Here is a 17542-nt window from a genome sequence, read left to right as displayed (position 1 = left end):
TGATGATGGGTATATATGAGTGTCATAAATGCGTCCAACCACTGGAAATCCTAAAGGAAATTCTAATTATTAGGTTACTTCTAGAGGATTATCAAGTGAACGTCAGGATCCTGTATAAAAGGACATGCCATGTTTGTCACTTTGACAGTGTCCTCATGATGAAAATATGAGCAATGAATGTTCCTGCAAAGAATGCTTTTCTTACTTTGTATTTTTGTCAAGTGGCAGATAATTTAATTTGTTTTAAGTAAACTTTGCTTACTTTAGATTTAGATTAAATTTATAATTTTTTTTATATTTATACTTGAAATACGACCAAAATACTCAGTAAGAAAAGCATTTGTGGCGTTTGAATGAATGAATAAAGTATTTAAACACTGCTGGTGCTTTAAAAAGGGGGAGGAGAAAAAAAGAAACTCTGGGTTTACCAAAGAAAACCTGCTTCTGACCAGGTTAGGTTCACAGAGTAAGTTACCCTGGTAACTGACTCTGAGTATAAGTTACCTCTCTTTCAGAAACGGGCTTGGCTTACCCTGCTTTCTCGGGTTTGACATACCTCCCATTCTGAAACAGAAAACCCAGAGTTTCCCTTATTCCAGGGTTAACCTACTCAGAGTTTTCACTTAACCTCCTTTCTGAAACAGGCCCCTGCTTTGTAAAAGCTTTACGAGGCATAAATAGTCAGCAAAACAAAATAGTTAACTGACAACTACTAAATGTTTTATAACTACCTGATTTAATCATGAATTACAGTAGGAATACATGTTAATAAAGCATTTATTAACACACTAAGCAACTATTACTATATGTCTAAATAATAAGATGTATAAATGTGCATTTAAATAGTTTATTAATCCTTTACTTACACTTTCTAAATTATCAAATGAACCACTAACTCCTAAATAACCGGTTTGTAAATAATGTAATACTTAATTTAGAAATGATTAATTGATCATTTATAAAGTATGAAAATACAGTTATTAAACACATTATAGATATGCTTATAAATCAAGAATAATGCATTTATAGCTGTATTTATAAACTGCCTATTAATGTATATTAAAATGATGAATTAACTATTTACTAATTCTAAACTAATGCTTGCGTGTAGTTATTATAAAGTGTTACTAATAAAGGAATACATTTTATTGACAGGACAACTAGTTTTATAAACAATATGCATTTAATTTTTATCCAATTATTTTTAACCCAGACATGCATTTAAGTGTGATAAAGTTGAAAAGGAAGTAGAAAATGTCATTCATATTAATATGCTTTATAGATTTCCTAGATTCTAAGCAATTACGACAAAACGTTACATCACCACTTGACACCGTCCAATGTAATATGGGTTGTGAAACTAAATCAGTTGAGAACTGCTTTCAAGTACAGTTTTGAATCAAAAGTGCACAAAAATGTATCACCAGTTTTTAGTAATGGCACACTTTACAGTCTTTCATCATTATGAATCATTGATTTCTCTTTCAGCGCTGATGAAACAGCCTCTCTCGGCTCAATCAATGTTTTTGCAACTCCTTTTCCTACAGTATCCCCTTCAGTAGTGTAAACACACAAATTAGTCCAGGCAGTTTGCATTTGAACTCCAACATTATAGACAAGATTTATGAACAGTTACACTTTGCATCCAATCATACAACATATTCAGCCATGAAAGACTAGAAACATGCCACTGAAGTTTTGCAGATAATAGTGCATTTAGACCTTCTCTAATAACACTTTGAATGGATAAACTGCATCATTCGTTAAAGTGGAAACGCATAAAGTTAAGTTTATGAAGCGGCAACCCTCAGATGGAACAGCTGACAAAAAGAGGTCAACTGTAGCCTATGAGTATAATGAAGCTTAAAATTAATACTGCAACTCATTTCATCTGATAAATAAACTAAACTATCAACAAATGAGCCAAATGAAACAATTCTCGAGGGCATGAAGGTCAAACTGAAAAAGCTACTAAACATATCCATCTAGTGAGAAACTCAGATAATATATTGTTAAACTTTTGTTATAGTTATTGGCAAAAAACATGTTTTTTTGCAAAGAAAGTGCTTTGTCCATAACAGAAAGAATACTGTAAATCAGATTGATGGCAAGTGGAGCTATACACTGACATAGCACACCTTCACTATATAGTTTTGTTGCAAGCACATTGGTTGAGAACTAGTTGCATTTGGTATGAACAATCACTTGTCAGTCCATTCTAGCTGGAACAGATGGTAATCATTGTCTATTTTACTGTATTTCTGGCTTGGAGAATGACATGATGACACTGCAAAAGCTACCACACATTTTAAATGGAATGATTGACAGCCGAGATGCACATTCTCCATTGCACAGAGTCTTATAGCAAAAAGTAGTGTATATCAAAAAAAAAATTAAGGGGGAAAGCAGTCTGGGAAAAATGGGGAAAAAATAACCAAAAATTTATATAAAAGAGTTACGTTTCGCATGGATGATGATGACGGTATCAAAGTAACAGCGTGTGCACACACAAACAATAACCGACTACTAAAGACTGAACACAAAGGAACTAAATACACAGAGGTAACAAACTAAATGATGTGCAGCTGCGGTGGAAGATTAGTGTCCATGGGTATAGAGATGAGAGGCGGAAAACACAGACAAAGAAACGTGACTGAGTTGTTGAGTTGTTGACGATTTGGCATGATCTTGGATTGTTTGGTTCTTCGACACTCATCCTGGACTGTCATAGCAACAGGTCCGGAAGCTTAACCCTAAAACAGGCAATGTAACCCATGAGTTACATACACTTCAGTGTCTTGTTTTGCGCATAAGAAAGCTTTTTTCACCAAATCCTTTTATTATTTCTCATGGCCTGGTCTGGTCTCATGGCCTGGTCTGGAGTATGCTGGTCAAACGATTTGTTTCAAGTTTTCTGTTTCTGTTTTCAATTAGTCAGCCTGTCCTAAACCCAACATGGGTGCCTTTGGTGCAGGACATTCAGATTTTGTGATAAATAAATATATATTAATCTTATTTTTTCAGAAAAAAGCAAAACAACTGCTAATATTAATTGTAAACATTGTCTTAAAGGACAAAACTCTGGTGAAAAATGAACCTAGGGGTAATTAACACATGGTTACTGAGTAGATCTTTCTCTGGGATGCGTTTTCATGAAATTCGAATGTAAAGAATTTTATCTCTAAAAACAGATTAGCTTATAATGCTAGTATATGGGGCATATAATAAGTAAAATTAAATCACTAGTTAATACCACTAAAAAGGCTCAAAATAGCCTCACACTAACATGGTAGCATAATGAGGGTCCCTATATGCAAACCGAAGCATTGAGAATGTTGTAAGTGTACAAACAGTTTAATAAGAAGATACTTTATAAAGACAGTACATTACACGTATACAGACAGGAGCCATCTTGGAAAAACAGTCTCGACAAGTCGAGCCACAGTTGAATAATCCGCCGTCTCTTTAGTGTGTATCCTTTGGAAGCACTAGTCACTGTTGCATTCAGTTTTTTTTTTAATTATTTTATTTATTTATTTTCTCTGTTGTGTTCAGTGCTTTCTTCCGGAAACAACGGACCATATGAGATTCTAAGTCACAGTTCATCACTTAGCACAGCGTTCGTGGCTCGACTTGTCGAGACTGTTTTCCAAGATGGCTCCTGTCTGTATACGCGTAATGTACTGTCTTTATAAAGTATCTTCTTATTAAACTGTTTGTACACTTACAAAGTATACATACACCTGTGACCTCATTACATCAGTATTAAAATAAATAATTTTATGGACTAACTGTTGAAATATTGTTGACATTATTATTATTATTATTCTTATTATTTTGGATCACAAATGGTTGCTGTTAGGGATAAACAACCATTATAACAGGAACTTTTAACTGGCTGTGGTGTGAACAAATTTTTTTTTTGTAGACGACCATAGCCTTAAGTCTTACAAAATATAGCTAGCATCCATGTACTTCAGTAAATCAGTTAGAACCACTGGGGGCACATTATTTCACCTAATTAATATTCATGAGCCAGGCAGATAAGGTTCATAATGTGTCCCATATTATTCCTATTGCCCTGGTTCCTGCTTTTAAAGACCTGATGATTGCAATGAAAACAGGAGATCATCTTCAGGTAAGTTTGAGAACATCCGCCTCACACATACATACACAAACGAACAACCCAATCCAACGCCTGTTTATGCCTAATGGGCAAGTTGATGGCACCAGTTTTGCCCATTTTTATAGCTGCTTGCATTTCCCAAAACAGTAAGAAACAGGACTGCAAAACACCCGAGGCTTTCTGGAGGCTAAAGACTGCTGACCTGTCATTCTACCTCTATCCTTGCCTCATACACATATACGCACACCCACACAGCTCAATATTAGTTGTAAAAGTTTTAAAGCTGCTTTTTCTTTTTCACCCTGACACAGCTTACACTGTTCTACTTTTAGAAGTAGCCTTGTGAAAACCCTGAAACACTGTACTGTAACAATTCTAAAGCCCAGGGCTATTATCACTCACAATACTTTGAAAATGCTAGTTTGGCATAAAATAGAAGATGATGAAAAATGTATTTATTTATTTATAAATATATATTTAGGTTGCACCGAGTGGACAAAGTGATAGAAATGCTGAATCAAAATATAGTCTTGTGTTCAGTATATTACAGTATCTCTCCCTCATATAAACCTTGCAGACATTTTACAAAAAACACATGCATAACCATGAACGCATGAACAATCCATTATTTAAATGATGAGCAAATGCTCATTGTCAACCTAATTTGTAATTTCCTGACACAGCTCGCTTGTTTCCTCCAGTCTAGATTGAACTTAAGTATCTCTCCCAAAGTCAATTAAATCTATTATATCACCTTCTCGCCTCTGATTTTCCTCACTTCTGCTCAACTTCATTATTATTATTATCTTTATTTTGTTACTATTTAGAAGGAGTTTAATAATGTACGCTTGCAATAAAATCTAATCCTAGATCATGCTGAATGCTTTGATATGTAAGGCATATTACACAGCCAGTCGTTCATTATCGCGAAATAGACCCCAACAGGGTGATCAGGACCCCGGAGAAGGCTTGAGTTGAAATTATTTAAAAACAATTTTCATGTATACTAATACTAAACTGACCCGAGAAACCATTAGACAGATCAATGCCACTTAGCAATGAATCATCAGTTAAACCAAGGTTCGAAACATCAGGGAAATCTTGTGACTCAACGAGTTTGATAAATGCTCTGAACCACTGATTTGAAATTAAAGATTGGTAAATGTTCCGAAGCTTCATGAAGCAGTGTTTCAAAAGCAGCCATCACTATTATACAGCAGGACAATGAAGCTAATATCTGACCGCTGAATGCCTCAATTGATCAATCCAAGTATTCCAAGTATATTGTGAAATAAATCAGCAGAAATACCAACAGGGATTACAGTGGTGAGTGAGTGAGTCAGTTTGACTGAAAGCACTCCTATGGATTCAAATTAAACCAATAACTTGTGACCTTGAAGATTTAGACCCCGTTCGTCCGATTTATTGAAAAGAACAAATTCAGAAGAGTTGTTCTCTCTTTCATACACACTCTATCTCACCTATAAATTATAATATTAATTCATACCACACATGCACTGTACTGCAGAACCAATTGTGTAGTCTCCCTCTCAAGCCCATAAATCCATTAAATGCGCATGGACTATACTGCAGAGTCTATAGGGCAGCTGTGTTTGATGATTAGAGAGGGTACATATAGAATGTTCTGCTACGTTTGTGAGCGTGACTTCTGGGAAATTAAGTTTGGTAATGGGCGGAGATTCTGATTCTCAGGACCTGAGACATCAGCTTCAAAGCTCCAATAAAGCTCCATTCACTTTCAAAACAACAACAGTACTCTGGTTGGTTGAAATGTCATGCATATGCCGATGAATATTCAGCAGACCTTCACTTTGTGATGTAACATGCTATCTCAGCCGTAGTCTAGACATGTCTCCTATCTTATTCTCATATGCATTATTAATATGATTATCCAACTACTAAAAATCATCCAAAACATGTCTCTCCCAACATTTTGAACTGTGCTGACAAGGTGAACAGGTGCTTGCAGGCTGTTTCCATGTGCATAGAGGGTAATTTCTGACGCATCTTCGTTTCTTGTGTTCCTGGAGACCCTGCGGTAATGTGTCTACTTTAAGGATGGAAGAAGATTGCACACCTTCAGTATTTCTTTTTTTCTGTTGCAGTGATCAGATTGCTTTTGACATGATTAGCTGTCTTACTGCATGCTAGTCGAAAATAACATCAGCTGTTTTCTTTTTAAAGGGGCTCTTAAATATTTTATTGATTCTATGGACACTTTTTTGATCCTTTACAGGAAATGTATAGTTTACGGGTAAGCACAGCACTTGCTTACCATTTGAATATTAATCACGTTGATCACTTTCTTCATTCCAGATGGCTCATGAAAATATCGGCGTACTGGAATGCTCAGGTAAGATTGCATTAAGTCTAGACTTCTTTGCTCGCATTCACCACTTTGGCTTTTTATCTCGTACACTGACCTGTTCACTGAAACAGCTAATCAGAGCAATCTCTCTCAACGACTGAAGCCAGGCATAGACTACAGTTGTTTCAGGCCGATTTATGCCTGATTTACATTCGCTAAAAAAAAAATTAGGTAACACTTTACAATACGGGTGCAATATGCATTAATTCATGCTTACCTAATGCACAGATAATCATGAGTTTATATATGTCTCATGAAGAACTAAACCATTAATGATTACTGCATCAGCAACTAATGAAGATTCTATATAATTATTTGAATAAGTAATCAATACATTGTTATTAGTTAAATGTGTCATAATGTATTAATTCCCTAATAATATGTTATATTAACTATGGTGTAACTTAATTACCACAATGGTCGAAGCCATACATTTCAACTTCCAGTTGTCTGCTTTATTTAATCATTACTAATGATATGCAAATATATCATTATGTTATGACTTTACTTGTTGAGGCATATGACTGTTAACGAATTCAAAATTAATTCAAAAGCCATAACCAAAATGACATATTACTTAACAATTATTTAATAGTCATGTGCCTCAACAAGTAAAGTCATAACATAATTATACCTTTGCAAATCATTAGCTAATGATTCATTAAAGCAGACAACTGGAAGTTGAAATGCATGGCTTTGACCATTGTGGTAATTAATATATGAATTTACATTATTAGTTAGTATTAAATGTTATTAGGGAATTAATACATGATGTCATATTTAATTAATAGCAATTCATATATTATTTAATCTATTAATCATATGAACATTCTATTAGTTGTTGATGCAGAAATCATTAATAAATGTTTTAGTTCTTCATAAATCATACATTAACTCATGATTATCTGTGCTTTAGTTAAGCATTATTTAATGCATATTAGTGCACCTGTATTGTAAAGTGTTACCAAAAAATGCACTAGTAATCTAGTAATGTGAGGCGTTTATCAAATCTTAAACATCTATATATCTGCTCGCGGACACATCGGGGCCGCCCTGACAATATCAAACATTTTGATATTTAGGATTGAGGATGAATATGACTATGTACGCCAGTACTTCCACAATAGCCAATGAGAGACAAGTCTACAAGCAGCTGTACGGTTCCAGACAGTGGAGATGGAGGCTGATCGAAATGTGCAACGACACAACTGTTTTTTTCTCTTTATTGATACAGCAGGTTGCCATGACACAGTATCCATTTTGTTTACATCCGCTTCCCTGTGAGATCACGTGAGGTGCTAAATCTGGCATGATAATCTTAAGAATATCTTGTAGTGTTTGATGCACCACGATTTTGAAATGTTGTATTGTGAGCAGTTTTGAGATTTGAAAGATGACAATCTGTGAAGATTCTCCTTATGTGCATGATGCGACCAGATTTCACAATCGGTTACGATTGAAAAACTCCTGTAGTCTGAGCCCGACTTAATTCAACATGCGGAATTGGACAAACTGCCACTGATGTGAGCTCGACTAGAGCCGACGTGTGGAACACACTGCAAAAACTAACCCTGACAGAGACTCAGCCATGGCCTGACAGCAGACCATCGTCTTGATGTTGCACGGCCCTTAAAGGGGACCTATTATTCAAAATGTATTCAATATTTATAGAAGTTGTGAAAAGTTTGACAGTTTCACTGAGAATCAACAAGCCATGTGCATTTAGTCATTGTGCAAATTGTAGACAATTGTACTAACTCTTTTGCACACGTAACAAAACAAATGCGATTTGCTGAAATCAATAAGAAATTCTAATCAGATGCTAACAAGAAACTAATTGTTCAGAGATCTGAATTTAGTTATGAGAAAAAAAGTCTCATTCGAGAATTGAGCCAAAGCGACTGAGAAAAACTGTAACAGCAGCATTCAAGTAACAAATGTATTCTTATTAAAGCTACTTAAATTATTCAGTCAAGAGCATTGAGTGATTTTCTGTTTTCTTGTTTGATTCATATTAACAGCATATTTAGCAGTAGGTAGGTGTATTGTATGTTATGCTGCTTTCAATATACAAATATACAAATGTAATATCTTTACTTGTTTACATTCATAGACATAACCGACTGTGTTTATGTGAACTTTGTGTTTTTGACATAACCTTGTGTGCATTTGACAGTTTAAGTGCCATAAGACGTGAAAGAGTCGTGACATCCAGCTTTCTGTGCGCGTGCTTTGGATGTGTGAGCTCAGAAAACCATATATCAGAAGTTTAGACTGATATGGCTTTAAAACGCATGCAGATAATAAACAGAACCTCAGTTGTCACATGAGCGTGACCACCATAGAGATGATAATCAAAACCAAAGAGATATTTTAGTCTTTGGCAGAGTATCTGAGCTGTAAAGGCTCCACCCTCTTCTGGAAAGCGGGATGGGAAGCAGCAGCTCATTTGCATTTAAAGATATAGTATGCACGAAAACAGCATGTTTTTCCTTCCACTCAAAAATGGCCATTTACAACAGGGTGTAATAAATTATCTGTGTGGTATTTTGAGCTGAAAGTTCACAGACACATTCTGGGGACACCTTCAAAATCTTGCATTCAAAAAAAAAATCAATAACAAATAAACAAACAGACAACTATTTAACACTTTCACTATTATTACGCAGGAAAAAGTAACCACATTGACCAATAGGAGGCATTTTTCACACCATAAGCTTAAGTTGGAACCTGCCATTAAACAGACACCTATCATGTGCTATTTAGCTAAAATAGGCCTATTGGTAAAATAATAATGAAACACAAGACAATTCATGTCATTTCACTCACCCCAACCTGAAATGTATATAAAAATATTCATCAAAACAACATTCCCGGGTATTTGTTTTCTTTTATGTGGGGACTCAAAGCCTGGAATGTTAACTGTGGCACTTAGCCCTAATCTAATGTCATTTTAATGTGTATCTTGACGGCTTTTGATTTAAAAAAAAAAAAAGATCAGTAGAAGTCAGCTTATTTTAGTTCAAAATGGAATATAGATATATTCAAATGATCTGTTGGAGTCTGAGGACTACGACAGACTGTTTGCAGTCTCTAGCAGAAGTTCATCATGTCAAAAAGCTGATCAATGTTGTGTTAAATACCTTCAAAATATGACAGTAGTGCTAGAGCTGCAGTATGAACATCTGTAAATATAAATACATAGTGTAGTGCTTCCCTCATATTTTGGCGGAGTGCAGTATGTATGGATGGAGTTTGTGACTCAGGGTTTGGCACAAAAGACATATGACATCATATGTCATAGGATTTCATCTCTCAAACAATATTATGCCATTCATGAAAGGCATGACATCTTGCCATCAGTTTCAATTTCCTCTTGTGCCTGACTTTCACAAATTCTCTAGCAGGGGTCCAGACCCCCTTCCATCCCCTGCACGTTTTTTTGCCAGCTGAGTGAAAATGAAATATAAAAGACGAACAAGATCAGGTGGAAGTCTTTTTCACACCTCTATAGGCATACACACCTGCTCAGTTGCAATTATTTACACCTACCCACTCTGGCTCTTAAGGGTTTGGTAACCTTTGGAGACAAAAAGGAAAACACAGAGGAAAACAGAATGAGAACTTTGATCTCAAACCTGCAGGGACAAATATTGCCCTGAAAAAAAGAAAGAAAGAAGAAAAGTCTGTCATCATTTACACTCTTTCATGTTGTTCCAAACCTGTATGCTATTTTTCCTCAGTGTAACGTGAACAGTTCTAAATAATATACTGGTTGTTCTTAACCATGCAATTATTCATTTACCCAAATTGGGATTTGTTATGTGGGTGCTCTGTGGTTTCAATGGCCCATGACCAAGTAAACACTGTAATAAGTAAATCATGTAATATTTTTGTAGAAATTATAATACTGGAATGCAGAAATACTAGACAGAACAAAACTTTCATATTATTTAAGACATGTTAGAAATAATGCATAAATGGAATAATTCTTGTGCTGCGTGTGCTTATGAGCTGGTGTCAGGTTATATGAGAATGTGCTGTTTGTATGCTTCTTTTTTTAAATTAATTCCACACCAGTATAAATGTGCCTTTATAGCAATCATAAATATTTATTTTCTTCAAAAGGTAAATACAATTGTATCTTCATTTTAAATGGACAGCAGAAGAGTTCAGTTTTCTTGATTTTCATAAATCAAGTAATATCAATTAAACTGCAATTGAGTTATTTTCACCCAGTATATTTTCACTGTATAAAAAATATAGTAATGTACAAATTTAAAGTTAATCGAAAGTATGTTTTTTATTGATTAAAATGTTTGTTTGTTTATTTTCTAGCAAAAGCAGATAATTGTTTTCATGTCCAACAAAACCATGTAATTGCTTAAAGGTGCACTATGTAACTTTTCTATCCACTAGAGGTCGCCTGTTCAAAACAAAGGCGTAGTTTGATGACGCCACGTTTGAGTGCAGAATATTGGGACATGTGGTCTTCACATCACAGCCGGTGGAAAATAATCGGCATAGGACTCAGGCAGAAATCATGTTCATGGGTATGAATATTAACGTTACTGTAGTATGAAGCAGAGCAGACACAGTCGCCGGTGCCACTTCCGGTTTTCCGGTCATGAGTATGAGGTAACGCAGCTCTGTTTATCATATTAGATACATCTGAGTGTGTTGAAAATTATGTTATGACGTTACTCTGTGCGTTCTCTCGGCGGCTGCTATGACACTTGTTCACACTGCAGTGAGAGTAAAGCGTTTCTGCAAAATAAAACAGAGGGACGCAGATATGACAAAATTGACAAGCGACTCCCTCACATGTCGCGGTTCCTTGGTTAAAATAGCAATTTTTCACTATTTACAAATTGTTGGAAACATTTGGGATATTGTAAGTAATCAAACGGAACAAAATATATAACACTGGCCTAGTGGTTTTTGGATATTTCACTCAAAAAGTTTTACATAGTGCACATTTAAATGCATTTAAAACACGTGTATACACAAATGCGCACACATACTAACAGATGGGCACACACATACACATGCAAGTATGCTCACACACACACACACACACAAACGCAACGCATAAGGACAACCAAGCGTTCAGCATGTCACAAAAGTTGCAGGAGTCGAAATTATAAATCCTTGACCACAGCTTTGACGAACTCCCCTCAGCTAGCATGTCTTTTCTAAGTGTCTAGCATCCTTGTCACCTGACTGGAATACTGCACGTTAAGAACAGACTTATCGGCTTGTGTTCACAAACAGCAAGTTTGCTTGTCGGTTTCTGCTGTAAAACACAGAAAAAGCGATGCTTTGACAGTGGATAATACTGGCTTTTGTGACAAAACGTGTTTAGGGTTCAGAATGTGCTATGTGGAGTCTTTTTACAAGGCGTTTATCATTTTTTTGCAAATTAACTCTTTATTAACCATGTCTGGCATGCATCTGGCATGGTGTCTTTAAAAGTTAACCCCCTCGAGTCGGTGGTCGCGCCGGCGCGATCGGCTCTCTTTTTTCTTATCATTGCCGAAGAGACTCAAATAACGTTTTTTATCATTCATACAAGTGTTATACACCATTATATTCTGTTAAGTTTCTTTTTTTTTTGTGTACAGTTAAAAAGACTGGGAAAAAGTGTCCCAATCAACCTAACGTCACCAGATACTATTTGAAATCATAATTGCATTGCATTATGTTGTTTTAAATCCCAAATATTTTACTTATAACATTCATCATTACCAATTATTCAGTTATTTGTATTTATTGAATATTGAATTGAGTTCAGTGTCACAAAATTACTTTTTTTTTTTCTTCTTTCAAAAACATTTTTGATTGAAATCTTGTTTCTTTTTTTGGCAGATAATTTAGCTTGCTTTAAGTAAAAACTTTAAGTAAAAAACATTTAGATTTTCCCCCCAGAAAACTATTTTTTTTTTTCTGTTACTGTACTTATCTAGTAAACCTAAAATCTAGTAGGCCTACCAAAAGCTCATTTATTATGCAGCTCATTATTATGCAGGTCTTTGTTTCTCAGGAGTGATTACATTATTATTCATGGTTTTTCAAGTTCATTTATAAAAAACTAAGAATGTTTGCCTTAGTGGAAACCAGCTGCTCCAATGCACAAATAATCTTAATGTATTTTTTTAATGTAATACAAGCAGACACTCAAAATAAGAGTTTCAGAGAAGGCCAACAACCAATAACAATGGTTAGCACACAGGTTTGGACACCACCCCCTGTCAAAACTGACTCGTGCGTGTAAAGATTTCAGCGTGTGTGTGTTTAGGTCTACAGAACAGAACTCGTGCTTGTGATCAGTTCCCTTTGAGTCGGTCAAGTTCGACGTCCAACATACGTCTCCGTTCCCTCCTTCAGGGAACGAGGGTTATCATAACGTTATCGCATGTGAGACCTATCAGGACTCACAGCTGTTATTTATCCTCGTGATGTGCTAATGTGTGTGCACAATCATATTTTTTTGTGATCGAGTTTGGGGTTTGTTCTTTCTGCAGGTTTATATTTTATATGTAAGCTTTGTCACTGTGCTCACACGCAGTCACGCTGCTGTAATTCACTTTCACACTATGTTTATGCGCTTGCGCTGTTTTGTCCATTAATGCCATAAAAGGCAACACTTTTGAATCATTGCTTGAATTAGTTAGAATGAGAATGCCAGCATAAGCCTATGTGCCGGGCTCAGAACCGGCCCAATTTAACCACATATATACATATAAATAAGTCATTTTGCACCACTCTTATGACACTTTTATTGGATTTTTTTTTTTTTTACCATTTTGGAGCTTGATAGCCCAATTTCATTATATTGAAAACAATGGCCAGAAATGTACTATTTGTGCTCAGTGGAAGAAGGAAAGAAGTCATACTGGTTTGGAATGATACGAAGCTGAGAAAATAATAAGATAATTTTCATTTTTGGGTGAACTATCCCTTTAATTTGAAATTGATTGTGTTGTTTGTACCCAGGATTTATTTCTATCCAATAGGAGCCTCCCTGTGGCATCACGTTTGTCTCAAATCTATTGTACATTATCTCAATGTGCACATTTGAAAACAATGATGTGTGCTGATATTTATGGAGCGAGAAATGTTCTCTCTTGCTCTCCCCTCACCTTCCTCTATTGTCAGGTTTCTTGCCAATCATCACGTCTTCCCGCACTCCCACACACATCTTTTCTTTTACTTACTCTGCTCTTCTCTCTCACTTGTAATTTCTCCTCCCTCTTCTTGGCCTCTCCCTCAGTGGACCCTTTTTTCACCCTCTCATTCTCTAGAGGGACTTTTATTCTTTCTTTGCATCCTTGAAGTCTCCACTAGCTTTGCACATTCTCTCTTTCAATTCTCTCCTCTCTCATATTGCCCAAACAAACACACACACACACACACACACACACACACACACGCACACACACACACACACACACACACACACACACACACACACACACACACACACACACACACACACACACACACACACACACACACACACACACACACACACACACACACACACACACACACACACACACACACACACACACACACACACACACACACACACACACACACACACACTAGTCTGCGTTAATGAAACATTAATGGGGCACAGACTATGCCTCCTCTGCAGTCAGAGTTTGATCCTTACCCTTCAAAGCAAAGCACACATACGCACACACACACATGTAAAGCACAATGCTCTGCATTAACAGACGTTGTGTAAAGATAAAACACTCTGCACATCGGACACTTGGATGTTTTTAGGACTTTTCTCTCTGAAGAGGTGATTAGATATCCCCTTTCAAGTTACGTTAGCGTTGTATGTGGCCTTTTAACCAGCAACATCAAACATGCTAAAAAAAATACAATAAAAAATAAATAAATAAAATAAATAAATGATGTTCACTTATTTCATTATAGCAGTCGTTTGAGGTCACAACCAAAAATGTTTGCAGTAAAAAATATGCTAAATGCAACCCCCAAAAAGTAGCAACAAATCATATAATCGTGCAGAGTTAGGATAGGCAAAGACATAATAATACATTTAGGATAAGAGTTTTGGTAGGGTACAACAATTAAGGCTAAAGGCGCCACGGGGTAAAAGTCTCCTTTGATTTTATTTTTCTCTAAACCACTATGGCAAAAACTTGCCGCAGCACTTTCCGAAACATCCGCTTTTCAACATGGAAATTTGGCTGATCTTTGACGCGATTGCGGGCAGCAACACAAAGTTGATCTAATATTTTATGTTTTTTTTTTATTATTTTTTTTATGAGAATCACTTTATAAATGATATATAAATATATTTTGAGATCTTAGTGATTTTCAGTTTTGTTCAATGTAATTAACGCAACAGTTTTTCAATAATGGAAGAATAGTGGTATTTGGGGTAAAAATATGATATTAATCATATCATATACTATATGATTAAATGTTACTACTGTAAATCTATATTAAATTATTATAGGATCACATTCAATGTTTTCAGAATCTTTACTTTTTAAAATTATTTTGTTTATGTATCTTTAAAATATATTTTTTTATATTAACCGACGACAGTATATTTATTGAACAAAAATGAGAATTTTATTTATCAAAATTAAGAGAAAACTTTGCTAAAGTGATTTTGAACAAGCAATAACTTAGACATTATTTGAAACATATCATTTTAGCTAAAGCATTTGTATAAATAATGTGTGCTTTTTGCCACACTCTGGTGAGCCTACCCCATGTGTGTGGTAAAAGGCCTACCTTGCCACCTCATTGAACAAAATAAACCACTTTTATGATTTATTTTCACACAAAACCTGTTGCTCCATATACAACCATATATATTTTTTCTGCAATCATACACTATGGGAATAGTGAAAAGCTAATTTTTTCTTAAGGTGTGCCTTTAACCCCGTTTTACCCTACCGTGTACCCTACTGAGTCTTGAAGACTGTATATGACATGGATCTATTAAACTTGGGTACGAAATGTATGTAGACTGTACGATGATGACACCTATTGAATCGTAGGCTACGATGCAAGTCATTATAGAAGAATAAAACATCAGCATGTGCTAGTGGTAAACAAATAGAGCAAGTCGCACTTTGGCAATTGGGGTTTTTATGTGCGCTGAAAAAAAGAGGCGGAAGCGAAAGAATATGGATGGAGTGATGGCTAGGGAAAAGAGGCCAACTTGGCATGCAAATGGAGCTTGAGGTAAGTCGTTTTACATTTTATCGCCATGTCGCGTTGATCAATATGATATTTCAAATTGCATTGTTATTGGCTAGTCAGTAGACGTAGGTCATAGCAGTGTGAGATGACACTGTCAGAAAGGATCGCAGGAAGGTATCTTTGGTTGCAAGACTGTGACGATGGCCTTTGAAACTCTCTTATTGTACGACGTAGGACCCCCGTTTAGGTGCCATGAGCACAGAAATCACCACGTTTGGTCATCTTTCGTCTGGGACAGTCCCAAATCATACCGGGTATAAGACTCTTCAGACAGTCTTTATGATGCTGTAGTAAAGTAAAACCACTGGTGTGCTAGGTGTCACTGTAGATCAGAGTGCCTGGTGAAAGCTATGATGCCACAGCTTTGGTTTCCTGCTAGATACTGCTGACTTTAAACCTGTAATTGTGACAGCATGCTAGTGTATCTTGGGACGCTGGGGAGGAGAAAGGAGAGGAGAGCTTATAAAAAAAACATGCCATGGAAAATCAAATGTGGGACAGAGAGGTTTCCCTTTCCTATCTCTTGACTTCCTCGTTCTCCCCCCGTGCAGCACACAGTTTAAGCGTGTATGTTCTTTTAACAGTCAAAGGCCACTCTACTGGGCCTCGATAGGGCGTCTGAGCCTTTCACTTACACTCTCTCTCAAATGCTCACTCTTTAAATCCCTCTGCTCCTTTCTTCTGCTTCTCCGCTCTCAGTAAAATAAGTTTTTGAGAAGCTCAAGTCGAGGAGCAAGTAAGGCCAGTGGTGGGACATTGTGATACACTAAACCCCTTGACACGGAGCGATGAAGCCTTCGCCTTGCACTGACTCACTTTATTTTGCACAGACTTGCCTCAGAGTGTGGTTAAGAAAATAAATCCTGTGTATTTTCTGTGTATTTTTTTATGAAATTTATATTTTTATTCAGCAAGGATGCATTAAATTGATAAAAACCTTGACAGTAAAGACATTTAGTCAGTGTTTAGCAGAATTTTCTATTTCAAATAAATGCTGTGCTTTTAAACTTTCTACTCAAAGAATCCTGAAAAAGGCATCAACAAAAATACTAAGCAGTATAACTGCCTCAACATTAATAATAATAAGAAATGTTTCTTGAGCACCAATCAGTATATTAGAATGATTTCTGAAGAGTCATGTGACACTGATTTGCCATTAGTTCAATAAATTACATAAATACAAAATCGTTCTTTCAAATTGTAATATTTTACAATTTTCTGTATTTGTTCTCAAATTAAGAGCACAATAACATGAGACTTCTTTCAAAAACATAAAAAAAATCTTTCCGACCCTAAACTTTAAAGGAACAACCTTTTTGTGTAACACAAAAGGGTAACGTTATTCCCATCTTTTTTTTTTTTTTTTTACTTGAAAGCTCCAGTCCACATTAAAAGTAACTGCATAGAAAAGAGCGACCAATGTATTATTTAAAATGTTTTGTTTTCCACAGAAGAAAGAAAATCAAACAGATTTCAAATGACATGAGTGTAAGCTAAGGACACAATTTTAATTTCTGCTTGACTATGCCTTTAGATGTTTGGTGTAGCTTCCCTTTAGATCACTAAAGCTTTGCTGTATTCCCTATATTTTTACATTTTAAGTATTTTTGAAGTATTATTGAAGAAGCATTTGTCTCATGTTTTTATGACAGAAGCCTCCATATATATATATATATATATATATATATATATATATATATATATATATATATATATATATATATATATATATATATATATATATATATATATATATACACTCAAAAAAAAAA

General features: G+C 35.5%; 1 protein-coding gene across 2 annotated transcripts in view; it reads right to left on the bottom strand.

Annotated features, from left to right (window-relative positions):
• Window positions 1–17542, bottom strand: part of lingo2 (leucine rich repeat and Ig domain containing 2) — a 380872-nt gene that overhangs the window by 58791 nt on the left and 304539 nt on the right. The window contains exon 5 of one of the 2 annotated variants that reach the window (XM_079838709.1): window positions 10040–10095. The exons of the other annotated variant lie outside the window; for it this stretch is intronic. The gene's annotated coding sequence lies outside the window, so the exon portion shown is untranslated. The remainder of the gene's footprint in view (window positions 1–10039; window positions 10096–17542) is intronic. 2 annotated transcript variants of the gene reach the window in all.

The sequence above is a fragment of the Gobio gobio genome, assembly GCF_949357685.1.
Source record: "Gobio gobio genome assembly, chromosome: 16".
In the NCBI taxonomy this organism is placed as follows: domain Eukaryota; kingdom Metazoa; phylum Chordata; class Actinopteri; order Cypriniformes; family Gobionidae; genus Gobio; species Gobio gobio.
This window is presented reverse-complemented; position numbering and strand designations above follow the sequence as displayed.